The following is a 22,002-nucleotide window of genomic DNA, read 5'->3' on the forward strand; positions in this document are numbered from 1 at the left end:
CCATTCCCATAGCATAGGAAGTTTTTGCAATACAAGAATATCTCATCACCCTAACACGCTCCGGTCGCCATAAATATACCGTCATAATACTTGACAATTGTCGGGGCCCGATTTCTTTACGAGCCAAAACCGATAGTATTTACGACCTTCTTTTCATCCGTCTTCCCAATATTAGACACGTTCTAATGCTTCCGATAGGATCGATTATTTAGTTAATTTATGAATACGAGAAATCATTCGAGCGTTATATCGATTATCGTTATTTAATTCGATTAATATTCTTTATGGTTTTAACTTCTTCCGAGTGGGTTATCGAGTCCTTTATCGTGTTTTTATGATCGCAGTAAATGTGCCTCTAGGTACATTTTTTAGGTTACATGTATTTTGTTCTCAACGAAGGGTACTCTATTGTATAACATATTATATGAGTATGTTATCACCGGCTCGAGTACCCGAACAGATTACAAAAAATATTTATATTCAACTGAGAGCAACCCCGGCAAGAAACTTAATATTTACTAATTTACTAAAATAATATTCACAATTATATCTATTGATTTTAATATTGTTTAATATCAAATAACCTGTCAGATTTATTTTTCATTATGTTTTTGCATAGGCACAAAATATATAAAAATATACAGCGTTTCACGGGAATATTTACATGAAATTTGTAATAACGTCCTACTATTTGACCTACCAAAAATTAACTAAAATTTTTATAATACCTCTATTCGTATTTTTAATTCAAAAATGATTCTTTATAATATTAAACTATCTTGTGACAAAATCGATGTGTTTTCTTTTTTATATTTATTGTTTATTATGCAAAAAATATCATCATTAGCGCAGGAGGTTTTAAGCAAGTAGGTTGCAATAACTGGTTTATCGCTATAGCGATCTGTTCCAGGCAAACTTGACTAGAACAAAGCTATTGTAACATTTTATTACTATATTATGCAATTAGAATAAAAATACAGAATATATTCAATAATATAATATTTTATAATAATCAGCAAGCAATATGAGGCAGTTTGAATTGAATAATAAAATAAATTAATTGTCACGTTACTGAGAAATAAAAATATTTACACGCAATATATGATGACAATCAAAACCAATTTTATTCCAATTTTCTGAATAACGCCATGCTCTACGTCAATGAGAAATACACGTGACTTACTAAGGAACTATCGTAATATAATAAAATCATTACGTAATATATTGAAATCAGCCAATTCTAACCTGCGATTGTCGAAAAATACAAAAAAAAAAAACATACGCGCAGAAAATATTATGTCACCTCCTTCTTTTAAAGTCGGTTTGTAAATAGCAATTATAGACGCTAGACTTTCTCCGCAATGCTATTGTTGGACAGACAGACGGGTAAAATATTAAAGTACTATGTGAATGATTATTAACGACCCGCTGACGAGCGAAATTAAATTGCAGAGAAGGTTTTCAAGAAATACAATTAGTGTAATGTGTTTGTAGATTGTTTTGAAAACCTTTGTTTGTGCCTGTGTGTGTGTGTATATCGAAGCGAGTAAGTCTGTGTGCGTAGTAAATATCGATTATTTATTTTATTCATATGATCAGAAGATTCATAAGTTATATTCATTGAAAGCCAAAGAGGAACTCGACATATTACGTGGTTTTGTAATTTGATATTATATAGTCGAGGTGACCCATTTTTTTTTTATTTACTTTACAACATCCACGGGCTCACAGTTGCCCGTGCCTTTTTTTACATTTTATTTTTATAAATTGTGGCGTTATTTTATATTTTTACTGAACATCAGCAGATCTTCGCTGGACTTCGACCTTGTCGTCTTCTTGGAAGACGTGGCCCACACTGACATTTTTTTTTCAATTTAAAATAATATATAAATAGTCCATAATAAATAATATATATAAATACTGTATATGGTGATTTTTTTTATTTTATTATTATTGACCCAATGGTTAGAAACGATGACTGAGACTGATTTTTATGAACTTAAGTTTTTGTGTTATATTCATCTCGGTTTAGACAGAGCACGCATTGGAGCGTCTGGAGCAGCGCGGTAATCATTTTCAACGTGATGATTAAACTGCAAACCTTCTATAAAGAAGACGACGCCTTAGATTAGTATTATGACATTACAGTCAGTTACTAAAATATCAATTAACGATATTTCATACGTCAACTGTCATATCTTTATAGCAGCAAGTTCTACCAAATTAAAAAGCCGTATTACTACTTAAACGTATAGTATACGAACTTCAGAATCAGTTAGCGTAACAATACCTAATCTATAACGATATTTAAAACAATTGCACTTAAATGAGGGTTCGACAACGGCGAATTACTTAGCCGAAACGGTTTGACATCTGGTCATGAAATCGTAACTTATATATTACATAAAGATTTTATTCTTATATAGATAAGGTCTATTCTTGAATGTATTCAATATAAAATAGTTTATGCATTCGGGCGAAAAGAGTCACGCTAGGTGACAAGGGCGCTGGCCACGAAATTGTTCATTCGATGTAAAATTATGATCGATCGGTTTATTATACATATTGCGGTTTAGTCAGATTAGTTTGTTTTATTGATTCTTAGGATAACGATTGTCGTTGGATATTTAACGCATCAGCTGATCTGTGGAGACTCAAATAATATCGTATGAAATCTAACGAACGACCAGACTCATGCCTCCCTCCCTCCCCTTCCCTTTCAAACGCGGGCAAAGCCACGATCAGGCTAGTATTAAACAATTTTAGTTTTGCAGGTGATTCATAACATCTGAATAAATGTAGATACTGTACTGATCAAACACACGCACGAAAATCGTCCATTTATTCAATTGTAATTTCGAATTACTAATCTTTGTAATAATAATCATTTCCAAGTTAATTTAAATTGTATTAATTGCTTTTTCAGTGGGGAAGCGTTTGAATTTTATCGGGTAAAGTAACAGAGGATGCTCTTCAATAAAGTTCATTCACGTATAATGCAACGGCTCCGATTTTTACGTACTTTTGGGAAGATCGATTGGACTACCACAGTGCGAATAACTTGGTATACGATAGTCATTTGTTACTTATTTTATCTAAAATATAAATATTCTATTTTTTCCGTTTCTGAGAAACCAAAAGAAATCAATTGAACAATAATACTGAAATTCGCAGTGTGTATAAAACGAATTGTTTCTGTTATTTTTACAAATATCAATTAAAACTGCTCCTATTTAATACCCCTTAATAACACGTATAGAAAATACCGAACTAAAGCGACCCAGTCCCAGACCAGCTGGTACGAGATCCATTACAGTTCAACAGTATATGTATGTATCTAACTTACATACTTACAATCTTTATTATAAAATCTTAGCACCTTTTTAATTAGGTCAATATTTAGCCAGCAGTAACATTAAATGGTTGTCACTGTTATTTTAAGTATAAACGTACTTCAATCCATTTTTTAAATTACCTAAAATATTATCAGAAAGTCTAACTACAACTAAAGTTTTTAAATATAAAGCACTTTCTGTTTAATATAACATTTCTAATGCACAGATAATAGATGCAAATAGTTGCTACGACTTAAGTTCGAAATTAAAGGAAAACGAAAATGAAAATTTCTGAATTCCACCAATATCATCAAATCCATATAACACGTCTAATGGAGTCATTATATGCACCCAGTGAGGGTCAACCCTCGAAATTGTAAAGAAACTTGCTTCTGATTGCCTCCCTCTGCACGTGGCTTTCCACCCTCTCATTATACCACCCCAGCTAGAATTACTTAGAAAAATCACAATCCCACTTCAAATACAGACGACATCAAACCCTTGAACGAGAATTTATTTATACTTATCAAGAATATTTTCTATTTTACTTTACCGATTTATTTTATCTATATTTATATTCATTTATATATATTTTTTTTAAATTGCAAATCCATTTCATTTAAATAATAAAGTTCAAACTATGAAAAAATTAAAAAAAAAACAACAATTTAATTGCGATTTATTCGAAATGAAATTCGTGGGGTTTCAGTAGCTAGTGAGTGTATGTATTTATTTATCGGAGACTCGAATAATGAGGTAGTCAGATGTCAGAATGACTAAATCCTGAGTACTTACAGATACAAAAAACGCAGCTTGTTATTTAATACTAGGACGAAATTCTAGTTTAGTTCATACGAGTTTAGTAAAAACCACATATTTTACGGTAAAATTCAATCACTATCTTTTTTTTAATGATGTAATATATGTAGATTGACGAGCACATGGGTCGCCTGATGGTAAGTGGTCACCATAATCCAAAGACAATAGCACTGGAAGAAATATTAACCATTCCTTAGATCGATAATGTGCCACCAAACTTGGGAACTAAGATCTTCCTTGTGCCTGTAGTTACACTGGCTCACTCACCCTTCAAACCGGAACAAAGCAATACTGGTTTTTGGCGTTATTATATGTGATGAGTAATAAATACCCTACAAAAAGCTGGACACGACTCAGTAGTCCTTCACATCTTCTTATAGATGTGTAATAAAATCTGTATCCGACTTAGTAATCCAATCGATCCTATTTATCACTTTAAACCTGTCCAAAAAAACCAAAAAAAACCTGTTAAAAAAATAATGCTTGCCTCTTTTTAAATTAAATACGCCTTTTAAATATCAACGACACAACATATTAGACAAACCAACGATAGGGTTTATCTGTTTTCGTTACTATATAAATTGGTCGTGTAACAATGACTCCAGTCTTAAACATCCGATAGAAAAGGATGCTCCCCTGACGCCAGCCATTAAAACATAATACAGGCAAATATAAACGGGCGGTTCTGACTGCAAGTGACGTGTCATGAAGTAGACTTGCACATGTATTATCGGCACCATCTCGTGATTCATATCTGACTGGATAAACGTATCTTGTTTCAGGGATATGACACACCCTCTTGTACTGACAAGTCCAATGCACCGCATGGATATGACATTTAATTACTATTAAAATCATGGAACAACAGTGCTGTTATGTGAGAACTCACTTGGTGTGTCACTCGTGAAATGTGGAATACCGATTTAATGTTGATAATCTATAATATGCATATCACTCTTTTGACATTTCACGATCGTGTACTGTTTTGATTGTCGACTTTGTTCTTACTGAATAGCTCCACTGTTTCGGTTTTTATTATTTTGTTGTAAACATTCAGTAGTTATTTATATTAAGAAGGTAGTATGTTTTCATCTGGAATTAATAGATTAATAGTAACAAATATATAACAAAATGTAAGTTTAATGCTAATCTTATTGTATCTGATTAGAACCTGTGACTTTCATTAATATGCGGTACAACCGTTTCCTGATTCAGACTGCAACAAAGACGACATGCTTTAGATAAGTAGCTTGTTGTATCTAAACGAATATAACAAATGCGAAAATCTGTGTCGTCAAGTAAGTATAACAAATTTTATAAAATCTCGTGCAGTCGTTTTGCCGTGAAAGGGTAACAGACCGAGTTGCTTTCGCGTTTATAATATTAGTATAGAACTACAGATACCATGTTATTCCACTTAACTACTTTATTATAAAATTAATTTACTTTCAAAATTAATTTCCGAATACAAAAGGCAATTTTATCGCGAATCCGTAATTCACATAATAGATAATTTCGTCCAATTATATCGCGTCAGTTTAATTTTCATATTGCAATTACTCCTCCTCTGGTTGTAATAGGTTTTCAATATTGTTAGTACGACTAATATCAACCACTCTCCTACACTGTCAAGATGTCGCAAACTAAACGAACCAACACTGACCGTTCAGAATAAAGTTAAAACGGATAATCAGACTTGATTAAAATGTAGTTTATTTTCCAGAACCTAAAGGAAACTTGAGCAGGGAAAGATCAGACAGTAAACAAACTATAAAGTGGAAAGATTTATTTAACCACTGAGTAGTTTATATTAACCCCTGCTCTAGGGGTGGAAAATCGATGGACTCTGGAAAAATAATCGGTGTGTGAAGAAACCGTCTCTGTACACGTGGATGGTTAACGCTGGGGAGCGAGAAGTGCGTAGCAAAATGAAAAGATACAGAGTGTTCGACTCAGTTACATTTTTTTTTATCATCATATCTAATTAACTTGTGTTTAACTGTATACAATATAAAGGAGTTCTATTAATTTTGATCGATGTATTTAAATTGATTATCGTTATTAATTTAAATAAAATTGAGCTTTGTTGCGAAACGTAGACGGTTGAAGATAGAACGAAAGCAATCATTGATTTATTACATTTTTTTTAAATTAAAATTTCTTTAGATGCGATTTGCGATATTGGAAAATATTATTGGTTTGCATCGCATTTTGATGCAATATTTACGATTTAAGTCTCTTTATACGACATTTCCCATTTTGCTTATGTTGTTTGAACATTGGTCTTTCTTAAGGGCATCGAGCCAACAACGCAGAAAGTATTAGTGCCCAAATATGTAATGCGCTCTATTTCCTCACTATTATAGTCCGGTGTCACGAATACGACACGACCGGAAACATTCGAGGCGAAGGACCAATAAGGATTTCATGCATTCAACAAGTTCCAAACTCAAACACGTTTTATGAGACCCACCCAAGATTTGAACTTCGAAACTCAAACCCTGTAGCCGCATAAGCTAGCCACTAAACCACCTCGAATAAACGGCCCATTGAACGTTACAAAATTGCTTCCTTTCCTAGTGACACGATTACAATATTTCTTAATGCATTCTTACCTAAATCTCATGTCTCTAACGACACGTAACGGCGACGTGACGTTCATAGGAAACTACGAATACAAGCAGTATTAATGACGTTTAAAGTTGCAACATTACGTCCAATATGCCAGCGTACTTGGCATCAAATATTTGCTCCATTTACGTCGTTTCATTTAACATTTGTTATATGAGTTGCGAAATTCTGATAAATGATTTTCGTCGTACCGCTGACACGTAGGGTAAGAGTACTTATTATTTATTGAACAGACCCTTTTATTTTTTTTATAAAAAAAGATCGCTCAGAAATTCTTTGAAAACTAAAAAATTCAGAAAGCAAAATGATCAACAGTTTTATTAAATAAATAAATAATAAAAGTTATATTAAAAGAGGACAGTTATATAAAAATCGTAACACTTAATATTTTCTGGACATAATATATACATATATTAAAAAATACTCCGTACAATATGTGATTCCCTTGCAATTATATTATTTTTCACAGAGCGAAGGTCTTGTAATCATGATACACCACCAGTGCCTTTTATAACATTTGAAAAATGAGGATTTGACAGATGTTGAGGCAGATTGCCTGCCTATAACCATCTCTCCTCGAGTAAGCCGTTCCTAATTTATAAGTATCCCGCCACTATACGGGTAGACTACGATATAGTTGCTCAAAACCATACTGATAGCTAGTTAAGGCACTTACAATATACTTATATTCAGTCCACTTAAAACAAATCCTTAAGGTTAGTAAGAGACATCCGTTGGTTCAGATCGAGTTGCTTTATTATTATTGGTTTATTTTATTATGATTGATATTATCAGTTATTTCTAGTTTACATTATTTATAAATAGTCTTTAAAGTACTTAAAAAATGCTCAGTAATTATATCAAGTAATGAATGAAGATTCGAGCCATTAAAACCACAATTGGCGAAAAAACTCAAGAGGTACTCACAACAGGAGCCCAATTAAAACGTATTTAAAAGCTAATCCCACACAAAAGAAACGCAGATACATCTGTAAACACACAACTAAATTTACCACTTAATTCCGTTACATTACGGACTATAGTTGAACAGTACATTAAGACAACTATTTTGACGTGTCGAAGCGAAAACGCATTCAGTCTAAAGAACAACATAATTATCATTACAGACAATATGAACCTTACCACTATGCAAATAAGTAACAATATATACAGTAGATAACGTAAACAACACGTCACAGTTCATTAAAATTCACCTCGCAAAATAGAACTAATTGAATATGACGTATTCTTTTGTGATACGACACTTGGGGCCAAAGATCAGAAGAACCAAAATTTCAGTCGTGTGAAATTTAAAAAAAACAGTACGAAGATGGAGTTTTTTTATAAATTATAAAGTATAAAGCTATGTTAAATTGTTGGCCACATCACAAGAACTCAAAACTACGTCGGCTTCAGTAGACTCCCCAATCACATCTACTTTAGCTTAGGTAAAGTATTCAATGATATTAATTTATTTTTGCTCGCATTTCATAAGTTTAAAAGTACACTTAGAAATAAGGAGTTACTTTAGTGTTTTTATGGTACTTATTTATCATTTTTTTTTACTGAATAATTTTACTTTGATCTACTTTTGTTTTTATGATAATATGCGGTGACTTGATGTTTTTTTGTATCTTATAAATTATTAATTATTTATTTACATATTTTACCGACAAACATTAATACTTACTATTGTTGTATTTTAAGTGTGAGTTCGCCAGTAAAGAATAGATAATATACCTTACGACGCCAATATCTATAGAATGATGATGACTACTTACATGTAATACTTATAAAAAAATTATAATCATATAGGCTGAAGATTCAGAGGTCCCGTATTTTAAACCATTACAGAAATATATTATATTTTTATGTCTATTTATTATATTGGAACATTTGTCAAGATCGGTAATTAATATTATAAGGGCATGACTTGTGTTTTTTGACATAAATACACTCACACATTGGCAAAGTAGATTATACCGTGGAGTAGGATATAAGACTTGATAATAAAAAAAAAATATATAAGACCGAATAAATTCCTTACATTTAAATTTTTTTCTTTAATTATTATTATTTTATATCATTAATCAATTAGCCAATCTTAAGTGAACTTACTTTAAATATTATCAATAAATTATAGCAATAAAGATATATCCAATGTACATTTTATATATAAAGATACTCTGCTAATTTTATCAATATTAGTATAATTTAACTTTTGGTACTTGAAAGCTTAACAATATTAAAAATTTCTTATGAATCTATACTTACATATTTTAATATAAATAATATAAAAACGTAATCCGTCTTGTATGCTATTTGTCACAAAAATATTTGTATATATTTTTCAAGTCCATGTATCTTTGGTTTCTATTTCAACTGTAACCCTTTCAAACCCTTTCAAATTAGCTATTCAAGTCCAATGTTACCAAAATAACACGACCCGTTCCTGCAAAAGGAATAAAAAAAAAATACAAAAATGTCTAAACCAATTCGGTTGGGTTTGGGAACACGATCTGAAATTCTGCAAGAATTATTAAGGGGGCGACCCTCGACTGCTCTATTTTTTATGCGACTCTTGCGAAGGGAAGGCAGGCGTCGGAGATAAAGACGTGATTTACTCCACCATTGGATGAAATTCGCGAAGGGTGACACCCAAATTTTGTGGGACGTCTTAGTCGTGACTTTTTTCATCAATCAATGTTACTGTGAATGTAAAACGAAAATACATTGTGTTTTTTTTTAAATATTTGATCTACTTTTTATTGAAGAATTTTGAAAAAAATCTCAATTGTCAATATTTATTTGATTGAAAATCGATTTGTCAGAACAATAACTTTGCTCTAGTTTAAATAACATTTTATTATGAGTAACGGTTTTATTGCATTTTAGCAAAAAACCAACAACTATGCATGAATAGATAAAAATATATAAAATTTTATCGTGTTTACATGTGTATTTTACCTAGTAATATTCTGTTTCCTTTGGTCGAAACTAAATATAGACTTATGTCCACTTCTAAATTGAACTGTTACTGTGTTTCATTAAAGTGTTACCACTTCTAAATTTGAACTAATGAAATTAAATAAATTAAAACATTTTTTCACTAAGCGTCTACATCTCATACTATATTAGCATTTATTATAGTCTTCCTTTGTAACACATTTTCCTTGTCAATATTCTCAATAATATTATTATCACGAACACTGATTTTACTTTACTACATTCGTACTTACTAATATTATCAAGAGGTAAAATTTGTTTGTTTGTGTATATGGGAGAATCCCCGGAACTAAAGATCGAACAAATAATAAAAAAGTGTAGAACGGATAAGCCTTTTCAGCTATTCAACGGTATTTTGCTTTAAATCTCATATTATTTATATGATTATTAAAGACTCTCAAAGCTGAGGACGCATAAAAAAAATAAAAGCAAAAAGTAATGACGTTTGGCCAGTGTCAAGCGTAGCTGTCACGTACACAAAGATAATAAAGTTGCCTCGTTTGTTTTAGTTCTTTTGTAATGCAACTGAATACATAAATAAACCTTAAATGTAATTTTTAAGGCAGTAACACACATAAACTTCGAACTATATATTTTTTATTTATTTTGTTCTAAGATATCCTTATTTGTTAATAACACACAGGCGAAGTATAGCTGTTGTTCAATAAAACACGAACGTAAATCGCGAACACAAATCAAAAAGCCAACCAACACTGCTATCCGTGTTCAATAGATTTATGACCCGTATCGCCATTATGCCGAAGGTAAATCATAATTTCACGCCATCTATAATTTCGTAGTCTCGGATTTTTGATCTGATCGAAGGAGCTATTTTGCGATTACTGTAATAAATTTCAAGACTGTAACCTTCACTTAATATATTACACGTATACGTGAAACTTAAGAGCAAAGTGAAGTAACAGCCAGTTCTTATGCTGGTCTAATGTCTCATATTCTTTTGAGGAGAATTCAGATTTGTGAATAAATATGAAGGACTCATGATGTTTCGACGGTGATAATAATTAAGGACACGAAAATTCTCTTGGGTTAGAATCTGAGATCTTGTTTTGCGTTACACATCGTAGGTATAATTAGTCATATTAGTTTATTGTCATGAATTAAAAAAACATATGTTTTTAAATCTTGTCTTTTAACTGAAAAGTCCCCATAACGTTATTAAAATAAATAAGAAATATTTTTTTCACACGACAGCAATACATCGTATTATTGTGTTCCGGTTTGAAGAGTGAATGAGCCAGTGTTACAGGCACAAGGGTCATACCATCTTATTCCCAAGATGGGTGGCGCTTTGGTGATATGAGGTATGATTAATATTTCTTAAAGTACCAATGTTTATAGGCATCATTTCCCATCAGGTGGCCCGTTTGTCAGGCCACCTACCAACATACTAAAAAAATTAATGCTGAATCAGTTTGATATATTTAATTTTAACGATTTAAATAGATCCTCCATCGAATTTGAAACAAAAACATTTCATCTGGCTCGAGTTGGGATGCTATAAATATGAATTAGGTTAAAGGTATTCGCACGCTAAACTCTAGATCTTTTTATATATTCTATTTAAATTTCAAACGCGATCGTACCTTTTTATTCAGCTAGGTCAAGCTAGCTAGTCAACTCGTGACAGCGCCAGATGCAGCTGTGCTGAAACGTCGAGCAAATAAAAGATCGATCGCTATTAAACCGCGAATCTATACTAATATTATAAATGCGAAAGTCTGGCTCGCATTTACAATATAAGTATAGATTTTCTCTGTCTGTCTGTAACTCTTTCACGATCAAACCACTGAATCGAATTTGATAAAAATTGGTATGAAGCGCGCTTGAAGCTCAAGAAGGACATACTACATTTTAATACTTGATACTTGACCAAACCCGAAAACGCGCAAACTCGAAGCGCGAGCAACAACATGTATAATGAAGTATATTAAATCGATAAGATATGTACATCACTAACACTATACTGTATAAAGCGTGAATAACAAACGTTGATTACATAAATACTGATTTTTATCATTCCCTCATTATTGATTTGACATTTAAAAGAAGAAAAAACAACATTGTTTTTACTAATTACCCCCAAAAATCCTTTATAGGTTAACTTGATAATCCTTATAATATTTTATACTTACAATACCTATGTTACAAATTTACAAAGGTTATTAGTAAAGATGATACTAGCTTAAGGGATTTATTACGTAGCCGAGTTCTCATAAAGAAAGATGTCACAAAAACAAAAACAAAATCTAAGTACAAACAACTCAAATCTCCAGTTTCTTAAACGTATAATACAAAACAAACTCAAAAAATAAATATAAACATCTTAAAAATTGATAATACAATATTTTATCAGAAAACAGCTCAATTCCAATCTCACACAATCCCCTTGTAACGTCGGATTGCATAACGCAAAAGATATTTGACGCGAACACAAAGCGTCGCTACTGGGATAAAAGTGCAAGAGACGGACACATTAATACGACCGACAACTAAGGCGCGGCTTACACGAACTGAACTACCGCTGCGTTGCCTATAGAATTTATAATAATTTATTAAAAGTGATGTACTGCAAGTAATATATGTATTACAATTCCCAGACATAGATAGTTCATGCACTTCATATACAAACATATTTTGTCGATCAAAACAAATGATAGTTTATTCGAATAAGTTTTTAGAAGCACTTTAAATCGTTACTTTACAGAATTGTAATAAACGTAAAAATGTAAGATACCACCGCCACCGGTTCGCAATGTAGATTCTACCGAGAAGAACCGGCGAGAAAACAACATCAATTAATCCCAGATTCAATCTTATAATAAAAGGATATATTTTAACAGGACTACCTTGTTTAAATATTCTCTCATCGCACGCAAAAAAATACATTTTAAAACGTTTGCGTTGCACTCGCTAACTACGACTGTCTGTACGTAGCTTTATAATAAATATAACGAGGTTTTGTTAGTGGACTTGACAGATGTATGAAAGCGCAGTTTTACAAGAAAACTGGAATCGTGAGACTTAGCTTCCGCGTTAAACCGGTTCTAGCGCTAATAAAACTTACGGTCGGATTTGTTTAAATCATGAGAAAAATTTCGTACACTTTAAATAAAAGCCGTTTTTTTTTTTATTTGTATACAGATACAATTACGTGATTCTTATTAATAGAGATTTACGTATCACCTGTTAGAATAATTACAAAGTAAGTACATATTTTCAACATACTGTTTAACGAAACAGTTCGAAAATTATTGAACTAGAAATGTAGAATTTTATAATTCTAAATTAAAAAAATAGAATATACTTTAATAAAAACAAATCGACTATGTATTTAAGACTACTTATTCAATCGTAATCGATTGATCTTATAAAGAATTTAATCTTGAAAAATGACAATCATTTTTATCGCCTTAAATCCAATTACAACACGCTCTATGACGTTAAATAATATTTGATAAACGTTCTTAAGAAATATTGTAACACTGAAGGGTCATGACCCTATCTTAACTGTCACGAGAAACAAAGGCGACTAGACTTAGAAGGTGAAAACGTATTTGACGTACATCACGTCACTAGCGAAATGCATTTTTAATGGGCTTTGAATGGAATTACACTATAATAGCTACTGAACTATTGTGTCGCTTTTTTAGAACCCTCTGATAAAATGCTACAGTAGAACAAATATAGTTACGAAAAAAATAATCTAAACTCTATTTTTACATACAGGTTTTATTATAATAATTATTTGTGCAAACACTTTATAAACGATATCATTCTTTTAATATAAATATAAATATATATATATATATATATATTCGACGCGCTATTAAACGAAATATCAACTTTTACGTATGCCGTTTAATTACAATTTTTACAGTTAGTCGAAAGTGTTTAAGTAAGAACTATTTAATTGCGTAAACTTTCGCCTACATAAAAATCAGGTACATATATTAAAAAAAGTTTTTTATCAGTATGTAATGTATTACCATATATGGGACTCGTGAAAACCAAACAAAATGACCCAAAACTCGATCAACCTCCCGCTGTCGTTATCAGATGGAAATAATTGTATTATTATTCTTACTATAATAACACACACCCTAAACCTAACTACATCCGCAGTGTCAAATTTAAACAACAATTATAAATCGATTTAAATTCAATTCCAAGATTTGTTTGCTTACTGACTATGTTACTAACCGTGATGGTGCAGTGGTTACAATACGTAAATCTCAAACGATGATATTTCAGAAGTTATTCAGAATTCAGCTCAATTTGTATTTATAAGTAGTCTCGTACTCGACTCTCCAAAAAAGAAAACCTGAACGTGTCAGATAAGAATCTGTCATGGTTGTCCACAAAACAGCATAGAAGCAGCGTTGTAGAGTAAGCTGCAAACCTGCTCTCATAAGGCTGATTACTTTACTATGACTATGTTATTTATACAATAACAGCTAATAGGGGAAGTTTAGTATTAGTAAGATCATTCTACATTGTCAGTCATGACATCACTCATCAACAAGCCCAACAGTGACCTCCCGATTCCTCAAAAAAGGAATGTCATAAATGCTGTTATGCACCATTGACTACAATAACGATAACATTCAAAGGTTACACGAATCAAAGTAGCGTATTACAATTAGTCAGTTTTTTTTATATTTCAAGAGTGAGACGCGAAGTAAGTTCTTTCAGGATAGCACTGTTCTAACTCTAGTTCGAATAAAGGTATGTCTAACGTCATTGGAATTCGAGAAGGCTAGTTATGGATCTTAAGTCAATCTATCGTCAAAAATTTTGTTACATAATCGGTAGTTGATGACATATTTTTCTAAATAATATTATTTACTTCCGTCAATTTATTGCAAGACATTGTCTTTCTGTCTAGCACATTGATGGCAGAAAGTAATTCTTCTAGTGTTCTGATACGAGATATTTCTGTATTTTTTGACAGTTAAGAGTGAGCAATTAACAATTACAAAACACTACATCCTAATGTCAAATCAAAATGATCATCATAGAAATTTACAGCTCCCTCCTAAAGTTCCTCGTCCTATAAATGTTGAATGTTTGTTGACGTTTGTGTTTAGTCCATTTTGTTCTTTTTTGTGTAAATACATTAAATGTAATAAAATTAAGTTGTGAATAGTCCAATTGAGTGATATATCTTATTATATATAGTTTAGAATACTAACAATTATTTGTAATTTATCCTATTATTAACCCTTAATGTTTGTGTTGTTCTAGGTTACGGATTAACAAGGAAATTACTACTACTATACTTGGCTTTAAAATTTAATTGAGTTTGTTATCTCACCCATACCGATCAATCTCATTCGTGTCTTCTCCATCCTACGTGACATTGGCGAAATAATCTGTGCCCTGTCGGCACAACTAAAAGCCATTAAACTAAGAATTGAATTGAAATTTACAGCAGGGAAACGGATCAGTCACGTAATGGTTGAAACTGAAACTACGCATTAATCAGCGCTAAATGTTATATTATGTGCCAATACGAGATTCTATCTGTTGTATCATTTTCTATTTCACAAAATAGAAAATGATACAACAGATAGAATATAAACAGGACATATTAAGCGGATGAACTTTGACGACCTCCGTGGTCGAGTTGTGTGTACACCGGTTTTCATGAGTACGCCACTCCGAGGTCCTGGGTTCGATTCCCGGCCGAGTCGATGTAGAAAAAGTTCATTAGTTTTCTGTGTAGTCTTGGGTCTGGATGTTTGTAGTACCGTCGTTACTTCTGATTTTCCATAACCCAAGTGCTTTAGCTATTTACATCGGGATCAGAATAATGTATGTGATGTTGTCCAATATAACTAACTATTCTATTTAATACTAGCTTTAACAATATTCTCACAATTTCGATAATTTTTAGGCTATTTATAAGGATATTTAAAAATCCCACAAAACTTTATTCAATGTAAGTAATATTATAAAGATATTTATTCATTAAATAAATCAACATATAGCTACGTTAAAGGTGCGTCAAACAATATAATGTTAAAGTTCACGATACACTACACCGTGTAAATAACGATAGAAACCGTCGCAATTCATAGCGTCCGCTATTCAGTGGGCCAGATGGTAAGAAATGTTAGCGAATTGTCTCTAAATCGTCGGGGATCGGTTCAATAATCTACTACGGGTCACGATTGAATAGGGATGCCATACTACTGGGATTTTGAAGATTTGTATCGTACTCTGCCTTGTTCTGGCTGTTCGGTATGCACCTTGACAGCTTGCACAATATGAGGTTTATCACAGTCAAATAATAGTTGTTACGTTGAAATACAGTATTTTATTTAAATCCAATTTGAAAGGTAATGATGCGAGAAGAGCGCTTAGGACTTAAGGTGAACCTGAAACGAAGATGGATGGATCACAAGTGAGAAAACTTCAGCGAAAATAACTAATAAAATGACGACGGAAATAAATTAATCGCACATATCACAAATAAATGAGAAAAGGGTGATGACTATGAGGAAATATGAAATACTCGAATGAGTATATAAATTAAAAAAAAAACTAAACTAGGCCTGTAATAAAATATTGAGAGTGTCTACCGTCCGCTAATAAAAGCTCGATTGACGTCATAGCCTTTGAAGACGGACATTTGAATGTAATGAGATATTGTTTGATTTGTCAAAACAGATGTCTAGCAAATTTATTCGCGGTCTCAGTTTTGATGATTTTCACAAATGGCAGCCCTGGAAGAGGTAACTCGATTGTTCGCTTCGCAAATATAACTCGGACATTTTGCCAGAAATATTAAACAATGAGACGATTTTTCATCTTATCATTGGATCAAAGAAATTTATTACGTATGTTTCATTAAATTATTTCTGACAGATCTGACGTTTATCTTTCTTGACTTACATATAAGAATAAATGTGTTCGGATGTTTGTTGATTCTAATGAGGTTAAGGATATTGTCGATGGTGATGATGTGAAGCGGGCACGTGTAACAGCTCGAGTGAGATAATGTTTGTAATTAAATAAACCGATGTTGTATTCAAACGAAAAAAATATATTTCTTTAAAATCAAAGTTACTTTCAGTTACAAATTCCTAACGTTTCGGAATGTAAATCAAAACTTACCAGTCATTTATGAGTAATAGGTATACCAAAAATATAAAAGGACCAAAAATTGTTGCACGTGGAACACCTTAAATATATATTAATGAAATATTTTTGGATTATTGGACTAAAGTATGAAACAATAATTTTACCAAGATATTACTTAAAAATACAATTTCGACTTTAACTTTAATATTAAAATATTTTATAACGAGGAATAGAACCATCTGTTATGATAATGTCTTCATGTATCAAAAATTCAATATATAAATATTTTCTCCTTTAGCCAAAACAAATTCTGAATCTGTTATTTTTTCACTGTATATGTTCTATCTGCTCTTTTTGCTCATTTCTTTTAAAACTTAAGTTTAACTGGCACGGAATTCAGTAGCATTAAGTCTACAATATATACAATTCACTTTGTGCACTAAAGCAATCAATAAAAATTACATTTTGTGTAATATTTTAAGCTTCTTCAAAGAATATTTAACAAACAAGTCATAACATCACGTCGTAATATCCTTGGCAAATTCTTAATTCTTTGAACAAGTTTAAATTGTAATATTGATTCACTGACAACAATACTAAATTTTGTACATCAAATAACGCTAATAAGGAACGAGAAATCACAATGAGGATTACCGATAACAAAAACTTGATGCTAATTCGAGCTTACACGGCCTTAGGCGTTATGTGTTGTTTGACGCATAAGGGATTTTTACGCGGTATGGCTATTGTGACCGGCCGAGGGGAACGTTCTCTGGTTAGTTTCCTTAGCAACTTCTGATTGTTACCGCGTATTAAATGCGTAAATTCGTGTTCGTTTGTATGAACTGTCTCGTCATATAATATTGTCTTCCTTTTTTTGTTAAGTTAAATTTCCAGTTCATATTGTAATGTAAATTTCATATATGCCGTATTAAATTTATTTTGGAAAATTGGAAGTGCTACACAAAAACAACCACACATGGTTGTGCTTTATTTGGCATTTAATAAGTTGTGCCTTTTGCGTTAGATTAACTTGAAAATATTTACTTAATAAGCTTTTCAGTCTCATTATAACATCAATCAAGACAATTGATAATTTTAAATCTGCTTTATCTTTAAGCGTTTCTTTTTACTTCTGTCAATTTGAACACACACACGAACACGTCAATATATATCTTAGTGGTCCCTCTTTTTATATCTTCTCGTAGATACAACTGTTTCGCATCTTATTTACTCAGACGAGCACTAAATTCAACCATCACGTAACGTCCCTTATTGAAAATAATAAAAATTTTAACATTTTAATCCACATATGTTTTGTTACTAATAAAATCAGAGCCAGAAGACGGTTATATTTATGACATTTATAAAAAAAAAAAAACAATTAAGTCGTAACGGAGGAAACTCAATGCGTTTATTAAACCCATTACTAAAATATGTTCTTCTAATTATGTAATTATCATTTAAACATGAAGTATGGGATTCTAAACTTCATAATGTTGATTTTTTATTTGTTAATTGTATGCGAATTTGAATGGACAGCTTAAATATTATATACAGTACAATAGAACATAAAGTTAACATGCTTATATAATACCTACATATTTATATTTTCACATACCAATTCGCTTTCTATTTCTAAACAATACAAAAGTTCAATGTAAAAAAACTTCAATGTGGACGTAAAATAGAAATAATGAGAAAAAGTATGGATTTTAGTTTAAACTAGTTATCGCCAAGTGTTGGTCGTCAAGTGTAGGGTATCAAAATATATCTATACACCTTGGGGCTCAGATATTCAAGCTAACTTTATACCAAATTCAATCAAATTCGGTTTAGTGATTTTTCCTTGAAATTGTAACAGATAGACAGAGTTACTTTCGCTTTTATAATATTAGTATAGATACAATTTTTCATTTAAGCGACGCAATTACTTGTAATAATTTGTACCAGACAAAAAAATAATCAAAGCTATATTATAACACCAGTACCCCACAATAATAACTGCTGTTTAACCGTAGAATAGTTTAACATAATATTTCTCTATTTGATGGTAGTTATAGTCATTCGGTGTCATATTTGAGTTGTGTTTTTGTTCGTAAGGCGTTATCTTGTGTTGTTCATCGAATATCACGAATGATAACTTGGCTAGTAAGTTATGTACAATTGGAATATTTTTGACAACAAGGATATTTAACGCACTTTTTCAAACAACAATAATTCTATTATTTAAGTTAATTCTGATGAAGATTGTGCATAAAAGTTAATGAAACAAAACTGTGTAACAACACAACCGCTTCGCTGAGCATTCATTTAAAAAAGGGAGAAGTATCAACGGATCAACGGCAAGGTATCCGTTTCTACAATAAACTTCCGCAGATATTTTTAACTTTGCCGTTTCATAAATTCAAATCACTTGTAAAAAATACATTGGTAAAGAAGGTATATTATTCATTACAAGATTATATACATGATAAAAAAAGCGTGGAGCTAATATTTGTCGACTTCCAGGGAGGATGTATTATATACATATGATGGATATATGGAGGATGTATTTAACTAACTTCGATGACTTTTTATTTTAAAATATTGAAAAAAATAACTACTGTGTTTGTTGCCTGTGGTAGCTTCACTTAATATTTCAAAAGTGCTTGTAAAGGCCTACTTGAATAAAGTATATTTTGATTGATTGATATAATCTACGGACGATTCCGCGTGGATTGTTCATAGTCTCATACCTACACATCAGCAGTTTTCACGTGATTGACACACAGAGAAGTCTAAGTACATAATATCGTTTGCATATAATATTCTGTATATTATTTACAAACAAAATACAAATGAACACACAAATAGCGTTACAAATCACCGCACTTACACGTCCAATTGACCACCTTTCAAGATGGTACATGTATGTCATCCGAGATGAAAGAGAAACACGAATACATATTATTCGCAATAATAAAAGTATTCTATATAAAAGGGGTCGTATGATAATGAACCCACATTTAAAATGAGAAATTAGATTAAACCGTGAAATAAACATGCGAATACCCCCTTAGATTACCTTCCGAGTAACCCGGTATGTAACATCGAATTTAAAAAAAAACTTGATATTAAATTACTTCATAAACCTATGAATATTTGAAATTTGATAAATAAAACCTTTTTATTAATATCTTTTTTTTGGATTAATTACAATAATAATAGTAATTTGTAATCAAATTACGTTAAATGCTATTTGGTGTCAGTAACAATTACTTATTCTTCTTTAGAAATAAATACTCATATAACATTTATATATATATATAACAATATTATCCCAAAAGATGTAGATTATGTTACTCGTGTAACTACAGGCATAAGATCACAAGGGTCAAAACATCTCAGTTTCCGATGTGGAGGTGCACTAGTGAAATAATGAATGATTAATATTTCTTATGGCGCAAATTTTTATGGGCAGTGGTGACCACTTATCATCGGTGGCCCATTTGCTCATCCGCGTACATATGCTACAAAAAAGATCTGATTATATGGTTGGTGAGCGGTCACTCGGACTTTTTCTGTAACAATTACATTTTCTAGGCGCTCATTTGCATGTTATGCTAGTATTTCGATATTAATTTTTAAATCTTGTCTTATATCTAAATTAATCGGCCCATAAAAACATATGTTAGTAAAACGCTTAAATTGTCACATACAGTGTTCTTAAAGTGTGTTATGGAACGAGTATCGTGTAAGCCGTCCACTCGGAGACAATTCGCGAATACTGGGGCCCACGGGGACACTGCTTTGTTGTGTCACGGAACAGACCATTATATCGCGTAAGGAGTATCGTGTTAGCGACCATTTGATTGCTCCGGTTTACGTTGTATACATAGTTCTGGTTTTAAATACGATGTTACGGTGAATTATGATGTCCTGGTTACGATTATACGAATGTGTTTTAAGGACGGAACGCACCTGCGCGAATGAGTGACAGCGATTTCAACAAGGAATTATAAAGCTACGATTATATATTTGCGATCATAATGTATCCTATAATTTACAGCAGCTACTGTTTTAGTTGAGTGTTGGTGAGATAAGCATCGTGTTATGTTTGTTAATTGACATCGGTTAAAAATGTTGCCTTACGTAACCTTGATAACTTGATTGAAATATTGAAACAAACAAACAACATATATACGATCAAACTATATATACGATCAATTAAGAATTAAAGAAAGTAAGTATGTATTTATATTATGTCGGTATAATATATTACTTTGAAATGCTGGTAGCATCCCTGCAACCATTCCACGCGGTCAAGATTTATACAGTAACTATTTATAATTAATATTTGTATATATTTAAGCACTAAATGGTATCAATTCTTATGTTAATAAAAAATTACCTTTGAAATACTGCGTCGTTGGTCTATTGGCTAACTGAGGTCAAGCTTTGTTTGATTAAATTAATTTAATCTTTCTGCTATGAAATTTCCAAGTGGCGGTCCAGATTTTAAAACTAGTCTAGTCTAGTCAGTGTTTACACTCTCATACCTAAGAAAGCATGTTCAGCGATTAAGCCGTGACCAGCGTCTTATCCAGGGATATGTTATTTCGGATCTGGATATGGATTCGGATATATGAATAATATTTTACCGGTTTCAGATACGGTTACGGACACGAAATTATTTCAGATTATCCGATGGTTCCGGATACTTCGGTAACGGATATTACAGTATTTAGAAAAAAATTACAAGACACTAATTTCACTTTATTCTTAGGCTATTATTTAGTATAAGGTAACTATAACCAAAGGAAAAAAATAACAGCCTTGAAACACAAATAGCCACTATCTTTAAGTACTTATATAACATATAACACTATGGAAAAACAAAATTGTACTATAATTTTTTTATCGCTTTCGGTTACGGTTACGGAGGTTCGGAACAACCCTGGTCTTGACCTCTGTCCCACTACATTATGATTGTTTAGGTACACCCGTTTTCTAACCTTCGTTGACTACAGTCATCGTAAAGCGTAAACGAAATAAAATCGTTCAGTATATTAGCTGGGGTAATAGTTGTTCGTAATTTGTAATCTCGGAGCTCGAGACTCCA

General features: G+C 31.7%; 1 protein-coding gene and 1 long non-coding RNA gene across 2 annotated transcripts in view; one reads left to right on the forward strand and one right to left on the reverse strand.

Annotated features, from left to right (window-relative positions):
- LOC113395714 (centaurin-gamma-1A) overlaps nt 1–22,002 on the reverse strand; it is a 231,151-nt gene that overhangs the window by 76,358 nt on the left and 132,791 nt on the right. The gene's annotated exons all lie outside the window — the stretch shown is intronic.
- The window catches only part of LOC135193355 (uncharacterized), an 85,342-nt gene continuing 78,754 nt past the window's right edge, over nt 15,415–22,002 (forward strand). Inside the window, exon 1 of the long non-coding RNA XR_010309175.1 lies at nt 15,415–15,516. This is a non-coding gene — a long non-coding RNA (uncharacterized LOC135193355). The remainder of the gene's footprint in view (nt 15,517–22,002) is intronic.

The sequence above is a fragment of the Vanessa tameamea genome, chromosome 7, assembly GCF_037043105.1.
Source record: "Vanessa tameamea isolate UH-Manoa-2023 chromosome 7, ilVanTame1 primary haplotype, whole genome shotgun sequence".
NCBI classification, from domain to species: domain Eukaryota; kingdom Metazoa; phylum Arthropoda; class Insecta; order Lepidoptera; family Nymphalidae; genus Vanessa; species Vanessa tameamea.